This window comes from Varroa jacobsoni, unplaced genomic scaffold (genome assembly GCF_002532875.2).
Source record: "Varroa jacobsoni isolate VJ856 unplaced genomic scaffold, vjacob_1.0 scaffold_219, whole genome shotgun sequence".
Lineage (NCBI taxonomy): Eukaryota > Metazoa > Arthropoda > Arachnida > Mesostigmata > Varroidae > Varroa > Varroa jacobsoni.
In genome coordinates this window covers 35,727-49,310 of record NW_019213121.1, presented here as the reverse complement: position 1 = coordinate 49,310, position 13,584 = coordinate 35,727, and the positions used below count along the sequence as shown (strand labels likewise).

The following is a 13,584-nucleotide window of genomic DNA, read 5'->3' as shown; positions in this document are numbered from 1 at the left end:
TGACTTGGCATCCAGCCATAACCCGCCAACTTTTGAGAGACGAAAAAGAGGTGGTCGAAAACTAGAACGAGACTTCGTCTACTTCTCTCCTTTTCTTTGACAAACATTGAAATCACTGTTGTAGCCGCCATAGTGGTTATCGCAGCAGCCGCTATGGCTACCGCCGCCAAGCTGTGCCCTATGTGTTAGTAATCAACCATTCTGTATATATATGTATATACATATATATGTATGTATATGTATAATATATATGTATATATATAATGTGACAACTGGCCGCGAAAGACTGAGGTACTCGCGAAAAACAACAACAGGGTTTAAACAGGAATATGGAAATCAATGTTAACGGGTGGAGTGGAGGAACACGTTTAGCATACTATTGAGATCATATGATATTTTCCAATCTTTTTAAGGTCGCCCTGGCCTACATCAGACTATAAGACGCCAAAAAGCAATATTTGGTTTACTTTTAACTACCTCGTGTGGCACCAATCTGGGTAGCTTTAGGTTACAACAGAAGAGTGCTGCCTTTTTCCTACCTATCAGAAGTCAAAGTTAGAACGTTTCAGCGATAAACAAGAACCTAAATAAACACATACCATATTATACTTTCGGCTTATCTGTATGGTGCAGATGTTTCTTAATGCGATCCTCGTGAGGATGTCTCACCTTTTTTTCAAACAACCTAATTAAAGGGTATATATATCGCAAAAGCCTCTTTCCATTGTAGGAGCGAATCTGTGGCAATGATTCAGGTAAACAGATACACTAAAACACTAGTCTTACGAATGAATATATATTTTTATGTGTATACATGTTTCTATATGCCCCTCCATATGTCTGCGTAAACGATGTGTACGACAAAAGGGCTTAGCCAAGTGACGAGTGTGCTCAGGGCGGAACTACTCTATCCTGTTGTCCTAAATTCGTCTTTCTGTCCCAGGCCAAAGAAATCCAGCTGGCACCCACGAAGTGACAGGGACAGCACCGACCCTGCAACAACTGGCGAAGTCACAGATGACCAACTGACGAAGGCCCTAGAACCCATGTTCACAAAAAGAGACAAATGAAAACAGAGAAAAATAGAATAGGAGCTACCCAACAACTACGACGACGGCTTGCAGGGAAGATACTATTGCTGCTACGTGATAGAAAATCATTATCACGTCACACGAGCTGTTGCTGTTGCAGGCGCCACTAGCTTGTGGGGTCAAAAGAAGATCATACCACATACGTGTAAAGAAGGTTCCATGGCAAACACCGACACACACAGCAGGCACAGCCATCATAGCAATGTAGTCAGTAAGCTGCTAGGTCGGTACGCCTGTAAGAAGCCGACAACGAGAGAATGAGGGGCTTACAGGGTGGCAATAGGATAGTCGAGATGGTGGAGCATAGTGTGAGGCAGCTAAAGGAACTCGACCCAAACGAGGCGACATTGCATGTTGGGGGCCATGGAAGCAAGACGGGGGGGTCATGAGACTGGATGGTCTATGTCCGATTTGCAGACAGGATCCTTTAGCTCATCCCATTTTTTCGTTCGTGCGCTGGGACTTTGAGAGACAGATGCTTTGCCAGGCCTTTCTCAGACCACCATCAGTAGTAGCACAGCGATTACCGTCGTTACTATTTACCCCTCCCTGCAAACAGCCTTACCAGTGAAAGCGGCCAAACTATTCTGTGCAGCTGGGGTATTTCGAGCGTTTTTGTGTACTGCTAGGACGTGACGGGATGCCAGTACGTTGAGCAGGGAAGACGTTGGGCATATATGTAGCTAGCCGTTGCTCGGGTTAGGATTTGGACGCGTGCTCAAACGCGCTCACGCATTGACCCGCAGATGCAGAGAGTCAGTTGGGAATTCAACTTCACTGTCACCTTTTGGGCGCTAGTAAGTCGTTCTTCAGCAGCCAAGTCGATCTTCAGTTGTTGGCCGCGGCCTGTCTGTCTGTTGGTCTTTGGGACTCAGGAAATCACTGATCAAACGAAAGGAAGAAACAAGCAACAGAGAACAAGAGTAGGAGGATATGTTTAGCATTATGCGTTGTTCGGGCGATATATATCGAAAGCAGTCAGGAACTGGCGTGTAGCCGTATTGTCCCCTGCGTGTAATTCGCGCCGCTGTCCGCGTAGGAAAACGAGACGATGAAAAAAATCAGGCTCGCCAAAACCACCTCAAACGGGGCCATACAAGACGCAGGAGAAAGACTCCGAATGAGGGGATTTGTGTTAGTGGCAAAAACATGCATCCGCGCTGTCCACGGTAGTGTTAGGTTCGTCTAGCTAACCTGACATAGACATAGAACGACCCAAAGGAACTCGGCGGTAAACCTTTTTTCAGGAGCTACACAGCTGTCCGGTTCGTCTCTATGCAGGAGCCGAAAGCCACACGGACTCCGCGGCATGCTGTAGGAAAACTACTGCTGAGAAATGAGCTAATCGATTCTGGATCCAAGCCTCAGGCCGCTTTGTCTATTATTGTAGAATAAATGAATGTCTAACCGGTATAATTTTTTAAGCATACGGCATGCCATAGTCTGTAACCGCGTCCTTCTATGAATATTGGATGTATCTGACGGCCTAGCAAGGTAGAGAAGAGCTTGTAATCCGCGCGAACAGCGAGGTCAGCCGAGAAGTATTATTATGTCGCATTATCTATCCACTCTCTCTATCTGTCTTTTTAAATCCTATTTGAATCGAGGAATGAGTTTTTGTTTCTATTCACAACTTTGCAATTCATTGCCATTGCGATAACGTATACGTCTAAGAAGCACCTCCCTCTACTCAGGTAAGGGCAAACGCTTCTTCATTTAAACGAGAAAAAACTCATACTTCCACAATAAAATGTCATTCACTTATTTGCACAAATTGTCCAATTAACAGATCCGCTGGTAATTTTCTTTTTTTCGAACGGATGCTAAACTTCAGTGTTGGATGACGACTGTATCTATTTACGGATAGATTCATATTCAAAACGGTCTTGTTTTATCACAAACGACGCAGCCTTAAACTATGCAGACGGTAAAATGACGCTCTTTTTTTTTGTCAAAATAATTTTCAGGCTACAATGTGCTCTTATAAAAGTATGTTTTTACCTTGCCGGTTTCAAAGTTAACGACGCCAGCGGGCAGTGCAATGGCTTGTGGGAGTTGGATAAAAAACTCGAACAGAACAAGCCGCAAAAGGTAGCAAGAAAGCAATGAAAACATAGTTAATCAGCCCGTCTATCCGCCCGCCCTTGACGCTTCTTTCGGACAACAGGGGCGTTAATTTCACTAGAGTAAACCCTTTCCCATGGGTTAATACTACTGAGGACAAGCCCGAGGTAAGAAGCTGTTATACCTTAATAAACGTCATTTATGCCTGATTACTTAAGAGCTCGAAGCTCTTTTGTCAAATAGTTCTCCGTCTCAGTACTTCAGCACCGATGACACAAAGAAAGTACGTTAGGCGAGAATAAACCAGTAAAAATGTCGACCGAATCCAGTGGTGCGATTGACGCTCCGAAACAGATGCAAGTCATCGATAAGTGACCGAAGGGGCATCCGAATTTCAGAGCGAAAAATGTCTCCGATCTATTAACGTACACAAATATTTCTAAGTAAATGGCATTTCGTTATTATTTTACCTTAATGTTGCTGATGGTTCGTAGATGGTCCAAATATAGAGAAATTTTGAGATAAGAAAAGCTGTTTTTTGTTGTCCTTTATATCAAGTATCAAAAATTATATCATCCCTTTTCCAGTTGATTTCAATTTCAACGGACCAAAATCAGGGCAGGTCTAGTTAACAATCTTCACTGTTTATATATAGAGCTCTGCGCTATGCCAGCTGAACGTGGCGAGAAAAGCCAGCTCACCGGGGAGGGACCGACCTAACATTGTGGTAAGTCGATCTTGCTCAGATATGCCTTCTTTGCCACTTCCCACAAACCACCTTTGCCCACCGTTATGACCAGTACCGCCATTACTACCTCGGATAAAACAGAACCCACCAGCAGTACTCGAAATTGGCTCAGCTGCCGGAAAAGAGAAAGGGGATTATGTATAAAGACGGAGCTAGCGAACGGAACACTCGAGAATTCCGCTACTTTGAAGGTGGGGGGGTTCGCCACGCCTGTCGAAGAGTGAGATAAAGTGATCGTAGAGCTGGTGTGTAACTAAGGGGTATTTGAGGAGCGCTACCGAAAAGACCCAAGAGAGGGGCCAATGCGCATGAACAGAGGCATCTATCACAGAAATGGCAGCAACAGCATAGCCCACACGATGCTGAGTTTGTTGTGAGAAATCAGAAGAAGAAGTGGAGGCAGAATTATAAATGAAGGCGTCACTCTCTTTACGGGGTGCAATTTGCGCGTATCGTATCGAGACATTGGACGTTGTACTCTGAAAGAGAATAGATGAGGAGAAATCCAGGCATATTTAAGTGGCGACGACGACGGGGACGACACAACTGTACTAGTGTTTGAATCAGGCAGCAGATATAGCAGCGCGAAACACCAGCTCTGTGTTCGGCTCCAGTTTGCAGGCTACAACTCCTGCGCCTGAGAGCAGGCACTCCATACGTTACCCATTCGATATATGGCATCTATGAATGTCGCTGTTACTTGCACGGCCACTCGATTTGTCATCAAACAGTGGACTACAAACTTAACTACCCACATACGTCCCATAGGGAAACGCGCCCCCAGGTACATAGTAGTTCAACCTGCTCCGTAGAGCTCGTAGCAACTGAAGTGGTTATAATGATTTCAATACTCTCGCATCTAAATACAGCAGACTTGCCAGATCCTGTCGTAATACCTTACACCAGCTGGAGCAAGAGTCTTTCTTGGTTAGAGTCAGCAATGTACTTGATCGAAAATGTAGATTTGAAAAAAAAAGACAACTACAAAACGGGGACGCTTATGTAGCTAAAATATTATACAATACTTCCATTCGGTCTTAGTACTTTACCAGTTGTCATTACTTCCTTTGAACATGTCCGGCTTTGGGTAGCCATCGTATTAAACGGCGTTCATTGTTTGTTTCATGAGAAAGACATGAAGAAAGAAAACAAATCCTTCAATTATCCAATTTACTAAGTATAATTGCAGTTATCTTATTCATTTATATCTGGTTCTATTCCTCGCATCCGCATTTATTAGATGGACTACAATATTACAAACGTCCTGAGGGTCGACAAAAAGTTCAAGGTCAATAGGTCAGTAGAAGACGCGAGTGTGATGCACGTTGTTCGTGTTAACAAAGCATTTCGGAAATACATATTGTTTCTAAACGTTCGGGATGTTACCTGTGCGTATGCATTCATATTTGCGGTGTAGTTCCTGTATCTCATTACACAGCCGGATTGTTACGGGCGCGTGGCCCTACGAGTGTCCTTCTGATGATCGCGGTCCTCTTCGTAATTGGCGACGTATATAAATCTGTATTTGGAAACCCTGGCCCAGCCTGGCTAGTTCGCGGCATACGATGCCCATACATGTACATCAAACATTAGCAGTTTGATTTGCTTTTCTCTCGCGCTCGGTCTGCTTTTCCCCTTTTGGAAGATCTTTGGCCTTTAAGAAACTGTCGAAATCACCATTAGTCTGTACCAAATGGTAGGGGATATTCATATAGGTCGTCTCTTTTCGAAGCGTTCTCGTCGTAATCATAAGAATAAGCGCACAGCGTTCACTTTTTCTGCCATAATTTCCGCGTCTACTTCTAACCCTTTCGGTATAAATACCTTCCGTCGATCCAATCCGCAAGAAAGGTAATTGCCTCTTTCAAAATAATCAAATGCAGCAAAGCCACGCTTGACTCGGTCGTACAATCGAACGATGATGATGTATCAGATTTTTTCAGCACGAATTAGCCGGCTATATTCCCATAGACGAGAAGAAACTATAATTTTAGGACATTCATCCATAGCGAAATCAATCGACTCATTTAACATCGGTAAGGATCCAAAGATCTGCGAAGTCAGAGGCGAAATTTAGAGTCAAAATTATTGGCACCGAAATGTCTTGACGAAGTTGAACGTTAGACAAAGGTCATTCCTAATCCAGTTGAGCTGTACTAGCTATACCACACTAATGTATTTTTTGGGTAATACTGCTTATCAAAGGTGAGCGACTACAATTTTCTATACCTCTTGCCTCCCGGAGACATCTATGGCTACGTATTTCAGTGTGTGTGTATAATATATATCATAGAAAATACGTGATGCATGAGGTAGCGAAGGCGCTATACCCTTGACCTGCGTTTCAGAGAACGTTGAAACAGTACTGAGAAGCATCAGTGAGAGAGAGAGAGAGAGAGAGAGAGAGAGAGAGAGGGGGGGGAAAGGTTCTCTGGTTTTGCTCAGCAATCAATGGGGCCAAGCAGAAGAAAAGACACCGCACTTAGAAGCAGACGAAACCTCATTGAGAGGTCAAATATGGTGTTTTTGGTCAACTTAGAAAGTCATTGTCTCTTTCTTTCTCTTTTTTAATTAAGTTATCAATCCGGGAAAGTATTAAATGGGCGATAGATTTGACTGTACTGTTAAGCACGCACGTCATAGGGGCGATTGCCACCACTGTCCGTGGGGGGCGAGAAGAGAAAAGGGCAGAGCAAAAGAAGGACGTAAGAGTTCGAACAAACAGAAGCAGCCTAAGCGGGGCATAATAGAAACGTAGTCTCAGTTGTACTGGACCAGAGGGTGGGCATGAAAGAGCAATTACATAAAACGACTATATTATTCGTGAAGAGCAACAACACCTGCGGCAATTCGTCACGATCGAAACGGATCGTCATGGTTGGCGCGTGGCCGGTCGGTTGTCAATAGTCGTCGTTCGCATGGGATGCAGCTGCGTAGCGGTGGTTTTTGGGGTTTATCAAAGCGTTCGACCTGGCCGTCGTAGATGTCTTTATACTAGACGTAGCTGCCATCGTTACATAGGGTAGCGATACGGCCCAGCAGGCGTATGCTTATCTGCTCTATCTTCCTTCAGCCAATAATTAATAAGATCGGGCCTGCGAATGCGACTGCACAGTGTGCCTTTCAATCAATAGTAACCACACATGTCGTTTTCTTCATCACTACCGTCATCACCGTTAGCCTAAACGTGATCGGCGTCATTTCTTCATTATTTCGTTATAAATACCATTCATACGAAGCAGTGAAGACATTGCCAATCGGAAAGTTGTCGTGTGGACGAACAAACGCACACAAGTTAATTCCCTCGCTCTTTGCCTTTCTCCCTGGATCTGTTGCCGCCATTGGTTGCATCCATGTGCATGTGCGCTTTGATGCCCAGTCAAACAGAATACGGCAAGCTGTCACTAAAAACTCGGTGTACAAACTGTCTAACGTTATCTTTTCGAACGAACGAAGAGGGGTCATGAGAAATGTCAAGCCGAGGGCGACAACGACGAATCCCCAAGCAAGAAAGCATTATCCTTCATTTAATGGCATCATAGGGATCCGAGGCTGTGATGTGTCCGTTGTTGTCTTCATCGTTGCGCTGTAAGGAGAACGCGACGATTCGATCGACCATGGTCCGCAGTTCCATCAGTAGTTAAATTCGAGCAGCGAAAGGGTAACTGGAACGGCATTTGTTTGATATTAAGTCAATGTTAATTTCGCTGTGTGGCTTGTGTATGTCTGCCACGAGGGTTTTTATTGATAGGCAGGTTTAGTTTATAGAAACTCAGAGAGGATGAATATATTCAGCACATTCAGCAGCATGCAAGCATGGTTCTATCTATTTTTGGCTAGTTTTATGCAACTTGCGTTCCGCGTTTAATATCCATAATGTTAAAGTTACATCTTCCGTAATAGCTTAGTGGTAAGGTACTTGTCTGCTAATCTTAAGGACACGTTATGGTCTGGGTTCGACCCGGGGCATAGACAGACTTCGTTCAATGCGGGAACCGCCTGACAGAGTGCCCAATGAAGCTACCGGACGTAAAATTCGAGGCACAGATTTTTTAAAGTTACATGTAATCGTTCTTCCGATAACACCGCCTGCGTATTTCTAGATTCAATATTATCTCTTGTCAATTATTTTTCCACCGACTGTTATAATCAATAAAAGAATCCATTGTTTTTCGTTGCATTTTCCCTTTTACTCTTTTGGTTTCCAATCCTGCTTTGCTGAACTGTGCACGAAGCGTCTTATACTATAAAAGCTGTTTAGACCTAAGCAAGGCGATAACATTTTAGCCTTATAGCTAATGAATTCGGATGGATACTAAACAGCAGCATAGGTACGGTGTATATCAGATGGGTTTACCTGCAATCGGCTTACCTGCACAGATCGGTTCTTGGTTTAGGCTTTGCTACTAGGTAAGGAAATGTTTTTAATTCGACAAATAATACTGGTGCGTCTTACATTCGGGATTGTATCTTACGAATCGCGTTCTTTACTTCTGTTTAAAAGCTTATGCATATATAAACAGGGAGCATACTTTGTACATATTAGTTCTGCATGAATATTTGCTAAAAAGTTTACTTTCTTAATAAACTGTTAGAGGCCGTAAGCAAACATTAGCATATCCTCCGCATCTTATTATTTCTTAATAAAAACAAGAATTATTTACGCACACAATACAGGCGTCCGAATAAACGTCATCGGCATCTGCCGTGGCAACTGTTCTATCCGACTGAACCAGCTTTTATTTCTGCGGCCAGATGATGCTTTGTTGGGATCATGAAACCAAAGACACTTTTGTCGTAGGAGACAAACCCTACTATCGCAGCCGGGGGCACTCACGGCACAACTGCCGTGCACGTCTATGTATCTATGAGTGCTTGGGGTAGATGGTGGAAGTTGAGGCCCTAAGTCTCGCACCAGTTCATCCCTCTTTCTAGGAGAAGAGGGATGTAGGACTGCCACTATGGTGCCTGGGAGTGGATGGCAGAAGTGGCTGCAGAGATGCTTGCCGTGAGTGTCGGATTCAGCGCTTTCTACCATCTAAATTCTATAAAGTGCAAATCATAGCGGCCACTCTCTCTGAACGGCCGAACATCATCGCGGCTCGTTCCGTAGGGTTGTATATCAAAAGAGATAACATTCGAGCGAGTCAGAGTGAACGAGCTAAAGACATATATTCACTCATATACACAGATATACGAAGTTATACAGTCAAAAGCTATATAAGTATACGCGCTTGAACCGCATAGAGAACAAAGTTGACACAGAGAACGTTGGTACGGCCGCGTCACTTCTTGGAGTGCCAATGGGTAGGCACACTTACATTGTGTTATCCATATGGCCCTTACAAACATAAAGGTCTACGAAGTCCATGTAGTTCTTATATACTTCCTTTCTCTCTGTGCCTGCCTCTATCACCTGCTTTTTTCGACACGCATGGCAAAAAGGAGGCTTCGAGGAGGGGGCAAGGTTTGCCCATACAGATGCGGGTAGTCTTGGTGTTGCATTCAGACGCGGGCTCGTTGGGATCGGAGCTCGGCGGCTCCGCCGCAGTCGATCGCATGGCCTAAAGAGAAAGAAATCAGGGGAGAATTAGCAGAGAGCCAGCGAGCAATAGGGGTTGAGAAAGAACAAACGGATGGTTGTAAAACATAGCCGGAGGCATCATCCATTGCCTGTTCCTGACTGCCCGCCTGGTGGCCCTTCGCCTGCCCGCCCGCGCCTGCCTGTTAGTATGCCTGCTAGCATCCCCACTTCTGCGTCTTTTTAGCGTTCCTTCACGTTGGCTCACAGCAACAGCAAATACTTGCTGACTGTAATAAGGAACGTAGCAGCGGGGTCCTAGACAGTTTTTGAGTATTCATTCATGTAAGCGTTCGTTTTTTTGTGCACCGTAAGAAAATGAAAAAGGAAAAATAGCAGGAAGAACACCTGAAAGTTTGCTCACCGCCACCACAGCTACGAAGTACGCCGCCCCCATCGTTGTTGTTTCCAGCATTGCCAACACCGCAGGGTAGCGTTTCCGATTACGGCACTGTTACTACGTATTGGAAGATTTCTTCCTTTATTCGCTTTATCTCGGACTCGTTGCTGCTGCTACCTCTGGTGCTGTTACTCAACTTTGTCGTTTTTTTTTTCCTCATTTTTCCTCTGCATAGCCCACCAAAACTAGCATCGCCATTACCACAACCGCGCTATGTGTCTTAATGCGTTTTGCCAAGGGCGGCTGCTCCTAGTACCGCTTTGCGCGAATAGAAACTTATCGAGGTGCGTCCCATATAAATACTGTCGCTGGTAGCGCAACTAATACGGCCACAGAGGATAGTAATGCTGCAGCGATGGCTGCAACGGCAGTATAAGCAGCTTTGGTCTCACCCGGTCCCCCAAACGGACACGCACACGTACGTTGACATGGACATAGAGACCCACGCTTACATGAGCGGACGGACAAGGAATAAATATCTATTTCGAAAATTTCACCCGAGGGATGTTTATAACATCTTCGGGTCGAAAACATAAGTGGCTCATGTGTGAATATGTGTGGTGGTGTTCAATTGGAACGGATAGCGGGAAATAACCTTGCCTTGAAATGAGCAGCAAGTTCGACTGTTCGGCCTACATGATGCGAATGTAGTTAAATACATATTATTTATCATTTTCTTTATCATGGTAGGTGTCTCTACATTATACTGGGAATGGAACAGTGCCACAAATTAGGCTATTTTTTCGAGCCCTGATGCGCAACGAGGCTGATGTGGTGCCACTATGGCGTAAAATGATGAATTTCCGACGGCGTCGTAGGTATTCGATGCCAGAGAGTGAAAAGGTCTGGGAAGAAGACAGGGAAGCCAAAAATTGAGTGGCGGCGAACGGTTCGTCATGACCTTTCTTCGACTTAGCAAGCAAGCTGCCTTTTGTGGTAACAGGTCTCCCAGTATCAGCTTTCTATCTTCGTCACTTCAGTAATGCGATGTAAGCTTCGACATCATCGCCGTATCCAGGGCCCCTTTGGGGCGGCTACACCTTTTCGAGCTTCCCGCTAAACCAGTCAACTTCTTTCTCGTAAGCCTTTTTGAGTGACACTTCTTTTGAGAGTTTTTCAGTGGTGGTCCTTATCTATTTTCAATCTTGCTCGAATGCCTCGAACTCTATGCGAGGATATTTTTTATTCCCTCCCAGCTTATCGCTATTGCGTCGCAAAAAGGCTCTATACGATGTTCTCAACAAGTAGCCTAGGTGTGACTGGCCATACAGGTACGAATTAACGAGCTTAAGCAAGCGGTCCTGCTCGCACCTTCGTTCCGATTTGAATTGAAGAGTGCTAAGTGGCTTTTAAAGGGTAGAGACACATACGTTTCACAACAGACGAAATGAAATGCATATACCTATTATTTCTAATATTATTATTATGTAAATACGACGATTTCCCTATCTTTCTTCTTGGCAAATTAGTTACGGAAGGACGATCATAGTTTAAGTTGGGTGAACCCTGTAGCCCGTGCATTGCTAACAGACCAGACTATGAAATGACCAGAGATTTTGCACGAAATAGGTACTTTCTACTACATAGTATAGAACAATTCATTGCAAAGTATCGCCAAAAAGTTCTTTTATCACCAAGCTGTTTGTGTCGCAGATGTCCTAGGACGCGGCAAGCGACGCCTAACAAAAACATTAATAGAAAGATATGCTTCTTTTAGTCCCACCTTTTCCGCTGCAATCGCAATTGTCATTATCGTTATCGCCATCGTCAGCTCTGCTACGAAGCGGTGTTGTTCTCGTAACGAGTACATGGTTGTTGTAGCAGTAACATCAGCAGCAGAGGTATAGTAAACAGTAACCTAAGATCAACGATATAGCAAGCCTACAGGTGCTGGGGGTGAATGGCCATAGGCGCCATCCGTCTCTAGCAGGTGCCTCTATTCGTGCTTGTCACGGCTGTCCCTCCCCCCACCCCCTTCCCTAGGCAAGCCGTTGTCAAGCAGCGGCAAAGGAAGCCACTGGCAATTGAGCGCGAGAGCTTGAGTGGCTGAGTGAACGAATGGTCGCTAACGCACGGCCGAGACAACGGAACTAATGCTTTCGTCGTCTTCTTCGACTGTGAACGAAAGCAACAGCAGCCGAACAGCTTCAAAGCAACAATGGCAGTCTCAATCTATGCAATAGCAGTAGCAGTAGCGGCGGCGGCAGCAGTCAGAATGTAGTGACAGTGCGCGGTCGGTTGAAGGGTGACTGTAGCTGTGGCTGGAGGCTTCGATCAGCCATCTGCTATAGGGGATTCTGCTGCCTAAAACTGTTCCCTTAGGCATGAACTGCCAGTGCATTTATCCAAAGCAGAGGCTGTACTACCACCTACTGAAACAGAGGTCTTACACTTCTCTAGCTGTTGCTGCTACTGCAGTTGATCGCTGATGGCAATCCCGCCTGTTCTAACGCAGGCTGTAGGGTAGCAGTTTCGTCTCAACTTAGCCACGCCCGTCTGACCTGCAGCTTCGGCGTGCAGCTCGTCTGCCCCGCCTGGCCGGTTGTGAATGCAGCACCAAGACTAATCTGAGACGAGCGAATCGGATGAGAGTAAGAGTGCCCAACCCGAAAACGTAAGCAGGACCAGAGGCAGGATGACTCAAGGTGATGGGAATATTGCAAGAAGAAGAAGGACAAGGCAAAGGGAACACGAATGGGTAAAAAAACGAAAACTCGGCCTGCGGACGGAGGAAGGGTCGAACAACGAACGAAGCTTAGCAGAGCGAACCGGAAGTTCAACTTACAACTAGGACAGTGGGTCCATAGGGCTCGAGGAAACTGGAGGAGGCTGACTGTTTAGCTGTCTGGCTCTTTTGCCAGTTGCCGGCTTCCTACCCAGTGGCAAGCGGGAACACGAGAAAGAGTAACTGAGTGAAGACTTAAAATACAAACGCAAATAACGAAAACGTCCCCTCTTAGTCCACTGGTGCTGCTTCTAAGAAAAAGACGACGCTGGAGAACGACGCCCTGTAAGAAGCCGACCAGGGTAATTATGGGTAGCGAACGAACAAGGGGATAGGGGTCATAAGGGCAAACGAACTAGGACAACGGGACCAGATGAAAGGGGTAGAAAATCACACAGGAAAAGTGCTTAGCTTTAGGACACACATACACACACACAAATTGGACAGATAACGAGTGGATTGCAACTGAAACTGATTAGATGAGGTAAGCCACCCAAAAGAGAGTATCCCTTTTGTTTGAAGGCCTACTTCTAGATGAACTAACCCCTCCACTGAGGCAGATACAGGCTGGTAACCAGTATAACCAACACTTCAATCTATGGGAAACGATGATTTCGGCAGGTAGTAATTAATTTGATAGGTTACAGTAGGGTTGAACAAAGTTGACATCTAATTAGAATGGCCATAGTTAAAGTTGATGTGCATTACTCAATAATGTTTGTGCATTGCAAAACTCTCATGCGCGTTCCTTAGTCATTTTCGAATCGTCGCTTCCTGCCACTGCTGTTCTTTCATGTTTAAGCATTTGTTTCGTGTAGGAAGCGTTCACGTCTAGTTCTACCGCGTCTTTCACTATCGAGTAACGGTAGAGTGTCTGGCGCGGAAGGAACAAAACATTCCTGACTGACGCATTCCTGCTCAAGAATCCCTATTAACTGAGCGCCTACTATTCTTAACAGCCGCTATCCGCCACCT

The 13,584-nt window shown here is 45.1% G+C and overlaps 1 long non-coding RNA gene across 2 annotated transcripts in view; it reads right to left on the bottom strand.

Annotated features, from left to right (window-relative positions):
- LOC147753803 (uncharacterized) overlaps positions 1-11,713 on the bottom strand; it is a 73,946-nt gene extending 62,233 nt beyond the window's left edge. Inside the window, exon 1 of one of the 2 annotated variants that reach the window (XR_015316050.1) lies at positions 9,225-11,713. This is a non-coding gene — a long non-coding RNA (uncharacterized LOC147753803). The remainder of the gene's footprint in view (positions 1-9,224) is intronic. The other variant, XR_015316048.1, reaches the window with a different exon arrangement.
- Positions 11,714-13,584: the final 1,871 nt, after the last annotated feature.